Source organism: Pezoporus occidentalis, unplaced genomic scaffold (assembly GCF_034315485.1).
Source record: "Pezoporus occidentalis ecotype Australia unplaced genomic scaffold, CSIRO_AGI_Poc_V1 ctg89, whole genome shotgun sequence".
Lineage (NCBI taxonomy): Eukaryota > Metazoa > Chordata > Aves > Psittaciformes > Psittacidae > Pezoporus > Pezoporus occidentalis.
Genome location: NW_026916253.1, coordinates 2,993,684 through 3,006,999, shown reverse-complemented (window position 1 = coordinate 3,006,999; position 13,316 = coordinate 2,993,684). Strand labels below are relative to the sequence as shown.

General features: G+C 42.5%; 1 long non-coding RNA gene across 2 annotated transcripts in view; it reads right to left on the bottom strand.

Moving 5' to 3' along the window:
• LOC134156639 (uncharacterized) overlaps positions 1 to 11,135 on the bottom strand; it is a 34,764-nt gene extending 23,629 nt beyond the window's left edge. The window contains exons 1-4 of one of the 2 annotated variants that reach the window (XR_009961993.1): positions 11,018 to 11,135; positions 3,074 to 3,209; positions 2,659 to 2,728; positions 1,083 to 1,177 (exon numbers count right to left, since the gene is read on the bottom strand). This is a non-coding gene — a long non-coding RNA (uncharacterized LOC134156639). The remainder of the gene's footprint in view (positions 1 to 1,082; positions 1,178 to 2,658; positions 2,729 to 3,073; positions 3,210 to 11,017) is intronic. The other variant, XR_009961992.1, reaches the window with a different exon arrangement.
• Positions 11,136 to 13,316: the final 2,181 nt, after the last annotated feature.

The following is a 13,316-nucleotide window of genomic DNA, read 5'->3' as shown; positions in this document are numbered from 1 at the left end:
GCTGGAGGGCACAGTGGAGCAGGCAGGCAGAGTGAGAGAGTTACTGGAAGAGCCTAGTGAGATTTCTCTTCCAAGCTGCCAGAGTGTTTAAAAATAACAGTGCTGCTTTGAGGGCAGAGAGTAAGAGGAGGCACAGAACCAGGCAAAGACAGGGCTTCACTAACAAAACGGTCAGAATCAGAAAGAAGAGTCACCGTGCTCAGGCTGCCTGGATAGAAGCCTTCCCTTCCCTTACAGGCCTAGACTCTTACTGTTGTTAGTTTTCTAAGTTGTGACAATGCCAATGGACTTTTTGTTGGGATTGAGGAGTGGGGAGATTTGTTTGGAGTTTTTCCACACACATTTGTTGCCAACGTCTGACTGCTTCCATACCACTCTTTCAACTTTTTCTTAAAACCAGATTTTACAACATAATAGGATATCTCAGGATAATGAAAAGGGCCCCAGTGCAAGGCTAGAGCACTCAGACACTACAGCAACAAAGTACTTCACTGTTGAAATACCTGCATTAGAGTCCAAGACTTAGGTCTGTAATAACCATTTTGGTTTAAAATGGTTGGTCTCACAGATCTGCTCCCCATACTCCCCATGACAGCAACAGTTTTCTCCCAAAAGTTCAAGTTTCTGACAGTTTATTTCTTCCCTACAAGTCCGTCCATCTCTCCAGCATCCTCCGCAATTCAGCCCAGAAATTGCACTAGCCTGTTACACTAGAACTATTTCAGCTCTCAAGTTCAGAACAAACCAGTATTATGGTCCACATGGATCTCTTTTTGGCTCACATCCCCTCCACTAGAACAGAAAAATGTGATAGGTGATTCCACACAATATCTTGGGCGGTTGCCTAACACCTAAGGTGACTGGCCCCAAATTTATTAGCATGTATGTGTTACTAGCACCTTGGTCCTTGCCATTGCTACTGTCAAGAATTATTATCAGGTGGTGAAAAAAAACATCTTACTTGCAAGAGCACTAGGCATTAGGCTGGGTCTCACATCTAAGATGTATCTGGGATTACAAATCAGCATCCTCCTGTTGATTTCCTTGAGAAAGCTCATTCTCAGATCCTACAGCACGCTTACCAGAAATGCCTTCTTCAAGGTTCAGTCTGAAGACAAACAAGTATGGCACTGTTGGTGACTATTTTATCCAACAGTCCAGTGCACTGGGAATTTATCTGCAATGTACAAGATACAGCTTACATATCATATCCTGTGTGAGGGCCTGAACCAACTTTCCAGGCATAAGCCCTATTATGTTCCACTGGCCGTTTACAATATGATGCTCATAGTGCAAGAAACAGCCAACGATTGCAGCACTCGGGTGGGTGAAAGACAGCAAAAACAGATGACTTCAGTAAAAGAAACTGGCAGTGGCAGCCTGCCTTTGAGAAGTGAGCTGGGAGAACAGCACTGAACATGTTGCCCTTGCTGAATCATCTACCCTCTCATCGGGTGTTCAATGCAGGGTTACGGGGTTTGCAGCCCAGCAAGTGTACCACAAGGCTGTGTCAGTGTGTGGTTATGCACAGGACCACATGGCTGCAGAAGACCTTTCCTCTGCTGCATGTACAGGTTGTGGTGCTGTACAGCACACATTGTGCCAGCCTCCCTGTACCATGCACTGTAGCAGCCCATTAGGAATGCAGTAAACTAGAGCTGTCACACAGAATGCGTGGAGCATAACTGCAGTGTATCCTGTGCAACAGCCCCCAGTTACAGGTAAAAGGACAGATTAATTTTTATGGACTTCATTCTGAGATTCTGAATATAATAAATTAGGTTCAATCCACATGAGATAAACCAATCCCTTTATTCAGAAGCATTCAAACTCTGCCTATTTCACATACGTAACATGAGTTCACTGGTCATACTATGCCACCCAAAGCATCTGATGGTTACGTATCTAGGATATCACGAGACTGGGACCTGTCCTTCGAAAATATTGCCACTCGTCTTCTCTGTTGCTGTTCTGCTAGCTGCCTTTTGCCCCACAATAGAAGTGAACAGAAATTGAAAAACCAGATAATGCAGGACTTTTCAGGGAGAAACCAGTTCTGAGTGCAGTATACATTTGTTTATGGGCACAAGAGTGACCTTCGTTATCCTTGGAGACACAGGAGGAACTGATTTTTATTCTCTTCATGTGCTCACCTCCCTGATTCATGTTACCTTTTCACCCCAGCTCACGTTCTTGCAAGGAGCATGCAAAAAGCAAAGAAACAGCTGTGTACAACTAGGGGCTGTGCCCTGTTTTACAACACAAAGGAAAAGGCTGTAGGCATTCTTCAGAAATTGAAAAGCTAGCAAAAAAAGGGTGTGTTAGGGTATATGAATTTTAGCTTCATAATTACCCTGTTATTTAAAGCTAATGAATAATTACTACAGCAACCTTGCTGTCATATAGTATACACCTATTTACCCATAGCTCAAGATGAAGCCAGAGAATCACTTTTGGGGTCCAGTCCTCCAAATATATCTTACTGAGTTTAATGTTTAGTTTGCCAGCATCTAATGGCATTAAGCACTGTTTACTGAATCAGAGCCTTCAATGTCATTCAGTGGTCTCGAAAGAGTTTGAAGTTAATCACCTCTAGGGTTTTTTAATACTTCAGAATTCTCAGCAATAACTCTTTCACTCATGTTAACATTCATCTACCAATTCTTTATTGGAATTTCATCTAGCATTTAAAACTTCTTACATGATGAACTTTCCTTCAGAGGTGCTGCTGGCAAGGAAAACGCAAAACCAAAAACCTTCATTAGTACAAGTGATCCACAACAAGAAATCCCCGAAGTGAAAGTAAATTCAAGTACACTGAAAGAGCTGAAAAGTTTTGCAACTGTTCCAGCACTAAAGCTTTGAAGCAATTAAGACACCAAAGGTCTATGTTCTCCTCCACAAGTCTTGCAATAGGGCCAGAACTAGAAGAGCTGAAATGGCTCTCCTATAAGCAAACTTTATATGCATCTGCCTTTTAAGTGAAACAGATTTTCTGACTACTATGTGTTCTTGTAGGAGAATCAGATTAAAACCAATATTTGAATTTTTTAAAAAGTTAGAAAATACTAACCTGAAACATGCTTTCCACATATTATCCGCTCTCCAAGGGAAATACAGGAGATTGATTTGGGTGAAGAGTGGTGCAAAAGCAGCTGAAATCCCACCAGGATTCTGAGTTACCAGGAAGCAATAGATACTTTATTAACCTAGTGGAAAGCAGGTATACTTTATTCAGCTGCATTATCAACAGTGAAAGCACAGTTTCATACACAAAGAAAACAGAAATAGGCCTACTTTCTGCAAACATGATTTGTTGTTCTGGGTTGTTGGTTTGTGTTTGGCTTCTTTGGAGGTGGGGGAGGTGCTGTTGGGGACTTGATTGTTTGTCTGTTTTAGATACATTCTTGGAAGAGTGCAGAAAAGAAAAATGCAAGTTGTTTTACAGAGCAAAGCACTGATCTGAGCTAATTTCTGAGTAGAAGACAAAGAACGCGTGCAATGTCTCTTTTGCCTCTCCTACTTATTTCCTCTCCAGCCTGTGGTGCAGGCACCTACAAGAGAACAGTAAGCCAGCCCTCCTCTCACCATCCCTAAGAATCATAATTGTAATTTGCCATCTTTAGAACTAAAACACTAAGCATGATTTCTTTGGACATTTGATTTATTTGGTTCTCATACAAACTCAGTCATACAAAAACTGTAGCTCAGAAGGAATTTCTTACCTGAAAGGTAAATTTACCATTATTTTAAGCACCAGAAATATGCTTGGCAATAAGCAGAGTACATGAAGACAGGAAATATATGCGTAAAGTTAAGCCGACTGTTTGCTGGAATCTCTATGTTAGGGAGTCTGAGTTCTCCAGGATAACCTGAATGTTCATTGTTTTCTGTCTCTGAGCCCCAGGACAGGATCAACACCATCAGCTGGACAGACACAAGCCTAAACTAAAGAAAAATACATACGTGGTATTTATAGACTGCACAGCAAGAACTGTTCCATAAACATTCCTTATAGCTGTCCTTCCTGTCCAGTTAGGAACTGGACACTGTTCTAGTCAGGCTTTCTGGGTCACAGAATAGAACTTCATCCTTCTGACCACAACGGAACACACACACCACCAAAAACCACACAGGAGCAGAAGTAGGATGCATTCTCAGGGGAACACCATGGGGCCAGTTTATCACCCAAAGCTGTTTCCTCTTTCAGACAGCAAAGGACAAGTCATTATTAAGGTTGTCACTGTTCTGCTCTTGGCCCCCTTTTTTGGGCTGCTTTTCACTCTAGACTAAGCATCTTTCAGTTGGACAACAGGTCCAGGTAAGAGCACAGGGATCTCTGATGGGTTCTGAGCTACCTCTTCTCTGAGAACTGTTGCAAAACAACATGAGGATAACAGAGTAATACAAGAAAGGCCCCAGTATTTGTTCTACAGTGGCTATTAGTGGGGGAAAAGCTGTGCATCTTTTCACATTGAACCCAAGTTCATCATGGCTTCTAGTCTCCTTGACGTTTTTCTACCTCCTCCTCTGCCCCTCAACAGGAAGAGAATGGAAAGCATGAAGAAGAGAATAATGAAAGTCACAAAGTCAACAAGAGAGTCACTTCCACTGAAAAGGAGGAGGAATGACAGCAGAGGGATGGAAAGAACAGTCCAAGAGCTTGTTTGCAGGGGAACAAAGGAGAGCTAAATGTTGAGAGTCAGAGCACAGACATCTCCGACGGTCAAACACACCTTCGGCTGCTGCCTCAGGAGTAAAGCAGCACTGGTGTTTGTCACCTTGCAACATAGACCTGGCCACCTTGCTCCCAGTTGCTTTGGGGATTGACACACTTTTGCACATGTGCTTCTCAGTGTTGACTTATACTAGCTCTCCTGAGAGACCCCATGGAGACATGGGGAAAGAGAGGCAAAGAAAGGCCAAGAAACTGAAGCTCGTGATTGTGCATCTCAAGGTCTGGTTCTCCTTTCACTTACAAATAGGACAAGCATTGCCGAATATTTGCTATTAAATGAAACCAACTCTATTTCTGCACCTGCCTTGTAATTGTGACAAGCAAGGTAAATGTAAATACACTCTAGCTAATTTTAGTTTTCTGAAGCCACATTAAAATGAAGCAAAATTTGGATTTGGAATATTATCCATGTTGAAACAAAGCTTTATAACACCTTCTGAAACAATCATAAAACTGTTGTTGCATATCAAAACAGTGAAAAGATGGCCCAGTGTGCGTTAATGTGGCAGCTTTACAGTACATTACACCTCTTAGCTATTTTTATAGATTTTTAAGAACCGAATTTCCCAGTTGTTCTACCTACCCACAGGCACCACTGCCTTGAATATAAGTCATTCACCCACTTACTGTAAGCAAAATGTTAGGTACTGAGTGCCCAGGACCAGGCTGATTACTCACAAAAGACCACGGACACCTACCCTGTGGGGAAACACCCAGATCCAAAGCTATCGTTTTCTTCCCTTAAAAATACACTTCAGAAATGCAGAAGGTCTGACAAACCACAGAAACAGAAAGAGTGAAGCAGCCAGTATTTCAGTTTGATTATATATCCTAATACAATAACTCAATACTGAAAAGGGTGGACATTAAAGCCTGGATGAACAGCTTCAGACTGCCAGTTATTGAAAGGTGCCTCTAACAAGCTTCATATTTGTACAGTGAGCAAATCCATTATTCAATATCCTCAGTAGTATATGCTAGATCTCAAGGATTAGGGAGTTTTTGTGAAGCCTTTGTAACATGCTTCTCCTCAGCTCTATTTCTACCTATCATTAGTTCTCGTTTCCATGGGAGCTCTCTAGGCATTACCCTTACAAAGTCAGCTGAATTACTGAGGAACAGGCAATAAAACACCTGCAGGGATTTCACATCTGTGCCCAGAGGTTTAAACCATTATATACATTATTTTCAGACTATGCCCAGTTCCCAGGCATTTCGTGCACACAAGGCTATCGTGTTGATCTATTGTGTCTTTCAAGAGCCAGTTTCTTGGTCTGTTGGGTTTTTGATTACCTGACAGGAGCTGCTATTTATTAGCAGTGAAGCAGAAAATGTCTCATGATTTAATGAGTCTACAGGTAAAAACCATTTTAAAAATACATGCCATCCTCAGAGATCAAGTGGATTTGTCACAGTTTTAGATCCTGTACAGTGACAGAGAATAATCCATATCACAATATGTATTCACTAAACCAGAGGACCGCTATGAAAATGATCTGTGGGTGGTCAGTCAAGGAACATTTAGTACATTTCAGATGATGGGGAATTATTTAATACATGTCCAGAAACAGACAGAGGTAGATATACAAAGACTACTGGGAAGCCATTCACCACTGCAAGTCCTCAACACCAGACATGTTGGGTGCCCTATGAACTTTAAGTTTAGTGGCAGCAGAATTTTAGATGTTCAGAATCCCACATCATAAAAAAAAAAAAAATCTTTCTTTGTTGTTCCTCTATGAGAAGATTCAGAAAAAAAGCATCAGCATCTGTAATGAAGATTTTAGCTCCCTCTCCCTATGGAGTAAGTAGGAGGTCAACTTCTGCAGCTCCATCAGAGCTTCAGGCTGTAGTCTCAGAAGCACCAGCTCTTCTATAAGCCAAAAGTAATTCAGATGATCTAAACATGTGACAGGGATGGCAGAAAGTAACCTGTCCTGCAGTAGAGGAAGATCTTGAGTGTCAGACTGTTCCTTGAGCGAAGGCTAAAACTTGTGCTACTATCAGAGAAAGTAGAGACACATGAAAAGGAAAAAAAAGGTTTTGTAGTCAAAGGTGCACAGAGGAATTGTTGTATTTTGGAACGATGCCGATGCAAAGTATTGGTGCAGAGACATTGGCCTCTTAGTTTTTGTGCATTAGGCTACCTTTTAGGGTGAGACAAAATGGTATGGATTATGTGCTTTTGTTTGAGCAAGAAGTCCTGGTACTGGTTTGGTCAACAAGGACTTTCTCAAGCTTCAGTCAAGATACAAACACTTCCGTTTACAAAGCCTTAGGAAGAAAAGGGCTCCATTCCCCTACCTACAGAGCCAAATACTTAACAAAAACACACCCTTGAAGATTATTCCTTCTTACATGGGAATAATCTGGTTTTTAAATAGGCAAATACAAAAAAGCCTTCTGACTCCTACTTTATTTTCCTCCCTCCAACCTCATCATCTACTCTGCAGCTGACAAAGACTTCTTGCTCTACTGGGAATAAAAGCAGACTTAACATCGCCAAAGCTTAAAAACCGTTTCATATTTGCTTGACAAAGGACAGTAGCTCATATTTGGAGTACTTGGAACAGTCGAGGCCATGAGCTAGAGTGCTAGGTATGAGACATAGAGAACTCAGTCTGACCCCCCTGCTCTGTGAGTTGTCTTCTGCAAACTTGCCTGGTCAACCTCTCCTGTAACAGCACCTACCCCAGAGGGCTCTTGTAGAGTAGCTGTGTTGAAGACTGTGAGGCATGCTGAGGACAAGAGAATGGATGCCAGCAAGGAACTTCTCCCTCTGAGTTGTGCTCCTTTCCCTTCAAGTTAACAGGGATTGGAGCAAAACCTTTTGTAATGAACATAACAAAAGATGATGAGTTGGCCTCAAAGCAGTAATAAAAAAAATTTAAGAACTCTTTTAATAAAAAACACATTCATATAACTGGGTTTTATTATTGCCCATAGTTTTATTTTAATATATGACTCAGGGTGTAGTGACGAAGGTGTGATTCAGAGCAATAATGGGACTTTAAAAGCTTGCGCCACAGGGGTAGGCTAGGCCCTCTGGTTGCCTTTTACAGGAAGCCCCTAGTCAAACAAAACTACTATCCAGGTGCACATAGGCTTTTTTCACAGGAGGTAAAATGTGTATTGGAAGGGCGTCGACATAAGGTGGATACATTGGAAGAAACAGACAGGAGATCTGAAGATACGAGTGAGTAGAGACCAGCAGAAGTAAAATCACTCGCCTTTATATGCTGTTAAGTATTGGTAGTACTTAACATCAGGTACCAGGAAGAATAACTAGATACACGTTGTTTCCTAGTCCATGCAAAGTATGTAACCATGTCCTTTAGACCTCAGAAGCTGAGTACCCTGAAATCCTTGCACCACATCATGCCGTCTGCGATGAGTGCTGGGTAAGCAAAGAGAAATAGGTAAAGCAGATGTATTCAGCCATGGTAGCATGCAGGTGCTCCTCCAGCACACTTGGCTTTGGCCTTCTGCACACACCTGCAATCGCTCCAACAACAATCACCAGCATCTTAGAAAACTATGCTTGCTCCCTTTCCTTCAAGAGGTCATCGTAGGAATTGTCAGTGAAGAGAAGCAGATGCTGTTTATGAATGAGAGGAGTTTATCAAGCTTCACAAGGAATTGCAGCCTTCACCCATAGCCAAGTTAAACAAGATTCTTTGATATGTCACTGGCCTTCCCAAAGCCCCAGAGATCTGCTTGGAGCTCAGCTTGAATGGCCAACAGGTAGAAAAACACCAATTTGTCTGACCTGTCAGCAGCTCCCTGAGCTATTCCTGAAACACTACAGGACTCGACTCAACAACTTGAGACATTCCAGTTGAAAATATTCCATGTGCCACAGGCTGACTGTAATTCCAGTTCAACAAAGCACTTAAGCATGTTTTATTAAGAGTACTTGTCTGCTGTGTCACACGTGATACAAGGTCTAGATCATCATTATTTTCAATGCTATGTGCCATGTAGTGCTGGACTTTGGCATCTCAGTACCTTAGAATAGGCTATAGTTGGACACTTCATTCTTTTGAGGAAGATTTCTCAAGAAAATGAGGGTTTGCACTCATGCTATAGGTATGTCTGTCTGTCCATGTCTTCCAAGTTTGACAGGAGGATGCAGATGGTCAGGAGCCATGCAAGCACATATAGTCAAGAAAGGACATTGGGTTGAATACTGAAGGGAGCCAGAAAAAGCCACTAAAATTAGGATGAACTGTGGAGCATGAAGGCAGCAATATTTGGGGTTTGAACGTACAGAATCCTACTGGAAAAGAGATTACAAGTAAAATTACATGAGATTACAAGTAAAGAATGAGCTCTAGATTCTGGTCCTCTTCTCTGTAAGAGACACAACCTTTCACTAGCTTACGAATTCCCCTTGCATTTCCTTACTGTGATGTGCAGACAGCAAATGAATAGCAACACCTGGTTTAAACTGCATCTTTCCAAGAGGTTGATGGGCTTACATGAAGGATGATTGGCTACATGCACACACACAGAGAACAGCCCAGCTGCTTTTCAACATTATCTCCTTCTCAATTGGCAAGTTGCTCCAGAAAGAGGAAACATGCTGCCTTGGAGAATCTTCTGCTTCTACTTGCATTTATGGAGGCTGCTCCCTGTTTGGATTGAGGGCCCTTTGCACTCTCAATAACCCTTCAGAGAGGTGCAGCCAGAAAAATCTCACCACACCCACCCACCTCCTGAATTTTGTCAGGCAACACCCGCAGAGCCTAACCCCTTTCTAGGGAAGAGGGCAAGTAGGAGAAAAATTTGATGCTATCATCAAAAACATTCGGGCTGATGCACTGGGCAGCAAATCTCCTATCCCGGTGATGACACTGTCAAAGCCTAACATAAAGAAAAGCCTAACATAAAAAAAAGGCATCCTGTCCCTCCTCCACTTGTAAAACCCCACCAGTGATAATACTGAGGAATAATACAATACATAAGACTAGAAGTCTCCTGGTGGATTACAACAGGATGGAAACATCTGCCTTAGAGATAGGTGACCAAATCCATAGATGTAAAAAATTTGTTCAAGGTCACATTAAGCGCCAGTGTCTGAACATCATTCAGCATATCCTGCACTGGGACACACGGCAGATGGGAGTGAATGGGCTCCCTGGCAATCCTACCTACCCATAGCACCCCTGCTTCCACACAGCTTTTCTTTAAATACAAATTGTCCAAGGTGGGCAGGTTATAGAAGGCCACTCAGTACTGAAAGAAAACCACCAATAGTGCTGCAGTGCTCTTACAGTGCATATTCTTCAAGCAGTGCAAGGAAAGAAAGGTTTGGGGATGCTGGTCTAGTGCATTTGTGTGGCACAGGTGTATAACACTATCCACACCTCCCTCCCTCTTACTCTGTCTTCTGCATGAGCAAAGCTCAAAGGCAACACAGGCCTTTCTGTCGGAGTGCACCTGTACCCTGCAGCAACCAGAAAGGAGGGGTGGGTGGATGACCCAATGTACTTGCAAGAGCCTGTCATCTCTGTCTCAGCAAATTCTGGGGCCCAAGTTTGTCATTAGTGGGGAAGCCAAGCCCAGATTTTAACCTCCTTGCAGCTCTGTTTTCCCTGTTTACCAGAGAAAATTATTTAATAAAAATTATTCCAGCGGGTTTACCGTGTAGTTTCTGTGAACTCTTTTAATAGGTAAGTACTGGAGGGGATGTGTATGAACTCTAAGCACAATGCACTTAAACCAAATATATATTTCTGTCTGCAAGACAGCTTTTCATCTTGCATATAGATGACCTCCTGGATAACAGGATGATCTATTTTATTGGTGGTTCTCTGTGCATATTCACAAATAAATCAAGTGAAGAGCATGATGCATGTTCAAACATTGTTATCCTTCTCAAAGACAGTAATATTGGACTGATAAGAATTGTCATAATTTCCTTACTTGATACAATAGATCATGGAATCGTAGAATGTTTTGGGTTGGAAGGGACCTAAAAAGTTCATGTAGTTCCATCCTCCCTGCCATGGACTGGGTCACCTTTCACTAGACCAGGTTGCTACACCAGCTTACTAACAGGAAAGAGAAAAAAGGGGGTTGTATTTCAAACACTGTCAGACACCCTGGTGTGCCAAACTGCCTTCCCCATTCTCTGAAGTACACCACAAAAAAAGGTTCCACAATGGAGTTTCCACCCCAACCTACTTGCAGCACCCCTGCAAAGCACACTGGGTGGCTTCACTGGACACCTTCAGGCAGAGCAATCCCATCTGTTCTGCAGAGGCAGGAACACACCTTTGCAGGAAATACACTAACTAGCAGGTGAGACATGGCAGCTTCTTATAGCACCCCTCCACTGAAACAAGGAGCACACCTTGTCTCTTTCAGGAAAAGCCAACAGGCTCAAGGAAAGCCTCTCACTGAGGGCATACAGTTCACAAGTCATTTAGAAAGCTGTTCCTTTCTGTTTCTCAGCTGTTAGTTAACACCTTCTAGCTGAGATCCAGTAACTGGCTGTGTAAGCACTTCTAGTTAGTTCCAGGGCAAAGCCAAACAAGTCAATTCAAACCACTGCCAGGTGGCTCAGCTAACTTGTTTTATTTTGTCCTGGAAGGCTTGGTAGTGCTCACAGGTCAGGAAGAGTTGAGAGGGAGCTCCAAAATTCTGGATGAATGGAGCTAACTGGAATCCTAAGCATTAGACCCTTTGAAGACAAAGCCAAGATAGGTGAGGTTAAACACCACTGACTGTCTTGATGCAATTAATTATCAGGAAAACAACACTCAAAAATGTAGGAGGCAGCAATTTGGTCCATCCTGTCTGAGTGGTGAATCTTTGGACTAGCAGCCTCGATATTACCCTCTACAAGATGCTCTGCCCCAGCACTTTGAATGCAGGCCTGCAGCACACTGACACAGCCTTGGGCCCCAGAGAAAATAGGGTCCAGACTTCATTCCTCAAACAATTGCAGGAGCCTGCAGAGCACTCAGCCAGCAGACCCCAACTGCAGCCATGTGATGCTATCAAAATTAAGTGAGAGGTACTGTTTCAGGCAACTTAAACCTAATCAGAAACAGAATTCCAGAGTTAATGCCATTAGCAGAGCTAATGTTACTTGAAGTCTTTAAAACAAACGACCTTTTTTGGTGACCTATCGATTATGGTGATAATGGTTTGCCTAATCAGAGAACAACCTCCATCCTTCATCTAAATTACAGTTGGCCATACGCAGACTGGGAGAACACATGGGAGAATGATCCCCAGTCCTCTATTTTTCCTATTTTGCATCTTCATGCATCAGGCATGGATACACAAGTCTATCACATGGCCAACACTGGAACATATTCCAGCCGCACTTGCAAAGAAGGCTCACTCACTCAATAGCATTCTATATAAACCTGCACTTTGCAAATACAGAATGGTCAGGGTTACAAAGGACCATCTACTTACAAAGATCATCCAGTTCCAACCTTCTTGCTACATAGACACCTTTCACTAGAGCAGGTTGCTCCAAGCCCCGTTCAACCTGGCCTTGAACAGTGCCAGGGATGGGGCAGCCACAGCTTCTCTGGAAGACCTGTGCCAGGGCCTCACCACAGTCATAATAAAGAATTTCTTCCTAATGTCTAATGTAAATCTCCCCTCTGTCAGTTTGAACTCATTACTCCTTGTGCTATCACTACAGTCCCTGATAAAGAGTCCCTCTCTGCAATCCTTGCAGGCCCCCTTCAGAACTGAAAGACTGCTACGGGATCTCCACACAGCTTCTCTTCTGTATCTGCTGAATATATATGTTGAAAGATTACCAAATATTTTTTTTTTTTTTTTTTTTTTTAGTGGTGTGAACCCAAACCCGCTTCAAGAAGACTTCCACTACTACAGCAATTTTAATCTTCAGCTTAGGAACCAAACGAAACAAGTACTTAAAATAATCAGCACAGGAGGCAATTGTGATTCCTCGCCTTTGAAACACTGAGTTACAGATCCAGAGTGCCATCTACTGGGATTTTCAAAGGATGACAGAAGTTCACAGGAAGGAGGGGTGATTCGAATGCGGTTTTCATGTCCGACAGGGAACTTGTTTTACTAGATAAAGGGAAAGTGGTAGAACTGATCCAATTTCCTTTAAAATAGAGCTTTTAACTCTGAACAACGTGTCCTGTTCATAAACAAGATAATACGAAGTAAGAGGTGACAATTGTCATGTTACCTGTGTAACTGGTTTAAAAAAAAACTAAATTCCTATCCCTCTCGAGGTCATTACTCACAATACACTGGCGAACCAGAAAGATATTTCAAGGTAGATCCTATGGAATCTGTCCTATGGAATCTATCTATTCTGTGGAATCTATCTATCTATCTATGGAACCTATCTAACCAAGATTATTCATTTTGAGGGACCAAACAGAGACTAAGGTTTAACGGGTGCATCAAGCTGAGAGCTATTGCAAATGCAGAAGTGGGATATAAAATTCAAGATGATCTCAGCGGACTAGTGCAATGGTGTGAAGCCAGGATGCTGAACAAATGGTGCAAGACGAAATCTAGCGCACAGATGCAGAATAGGGAAGAACAGGGTAGGTAGTAATGCAGA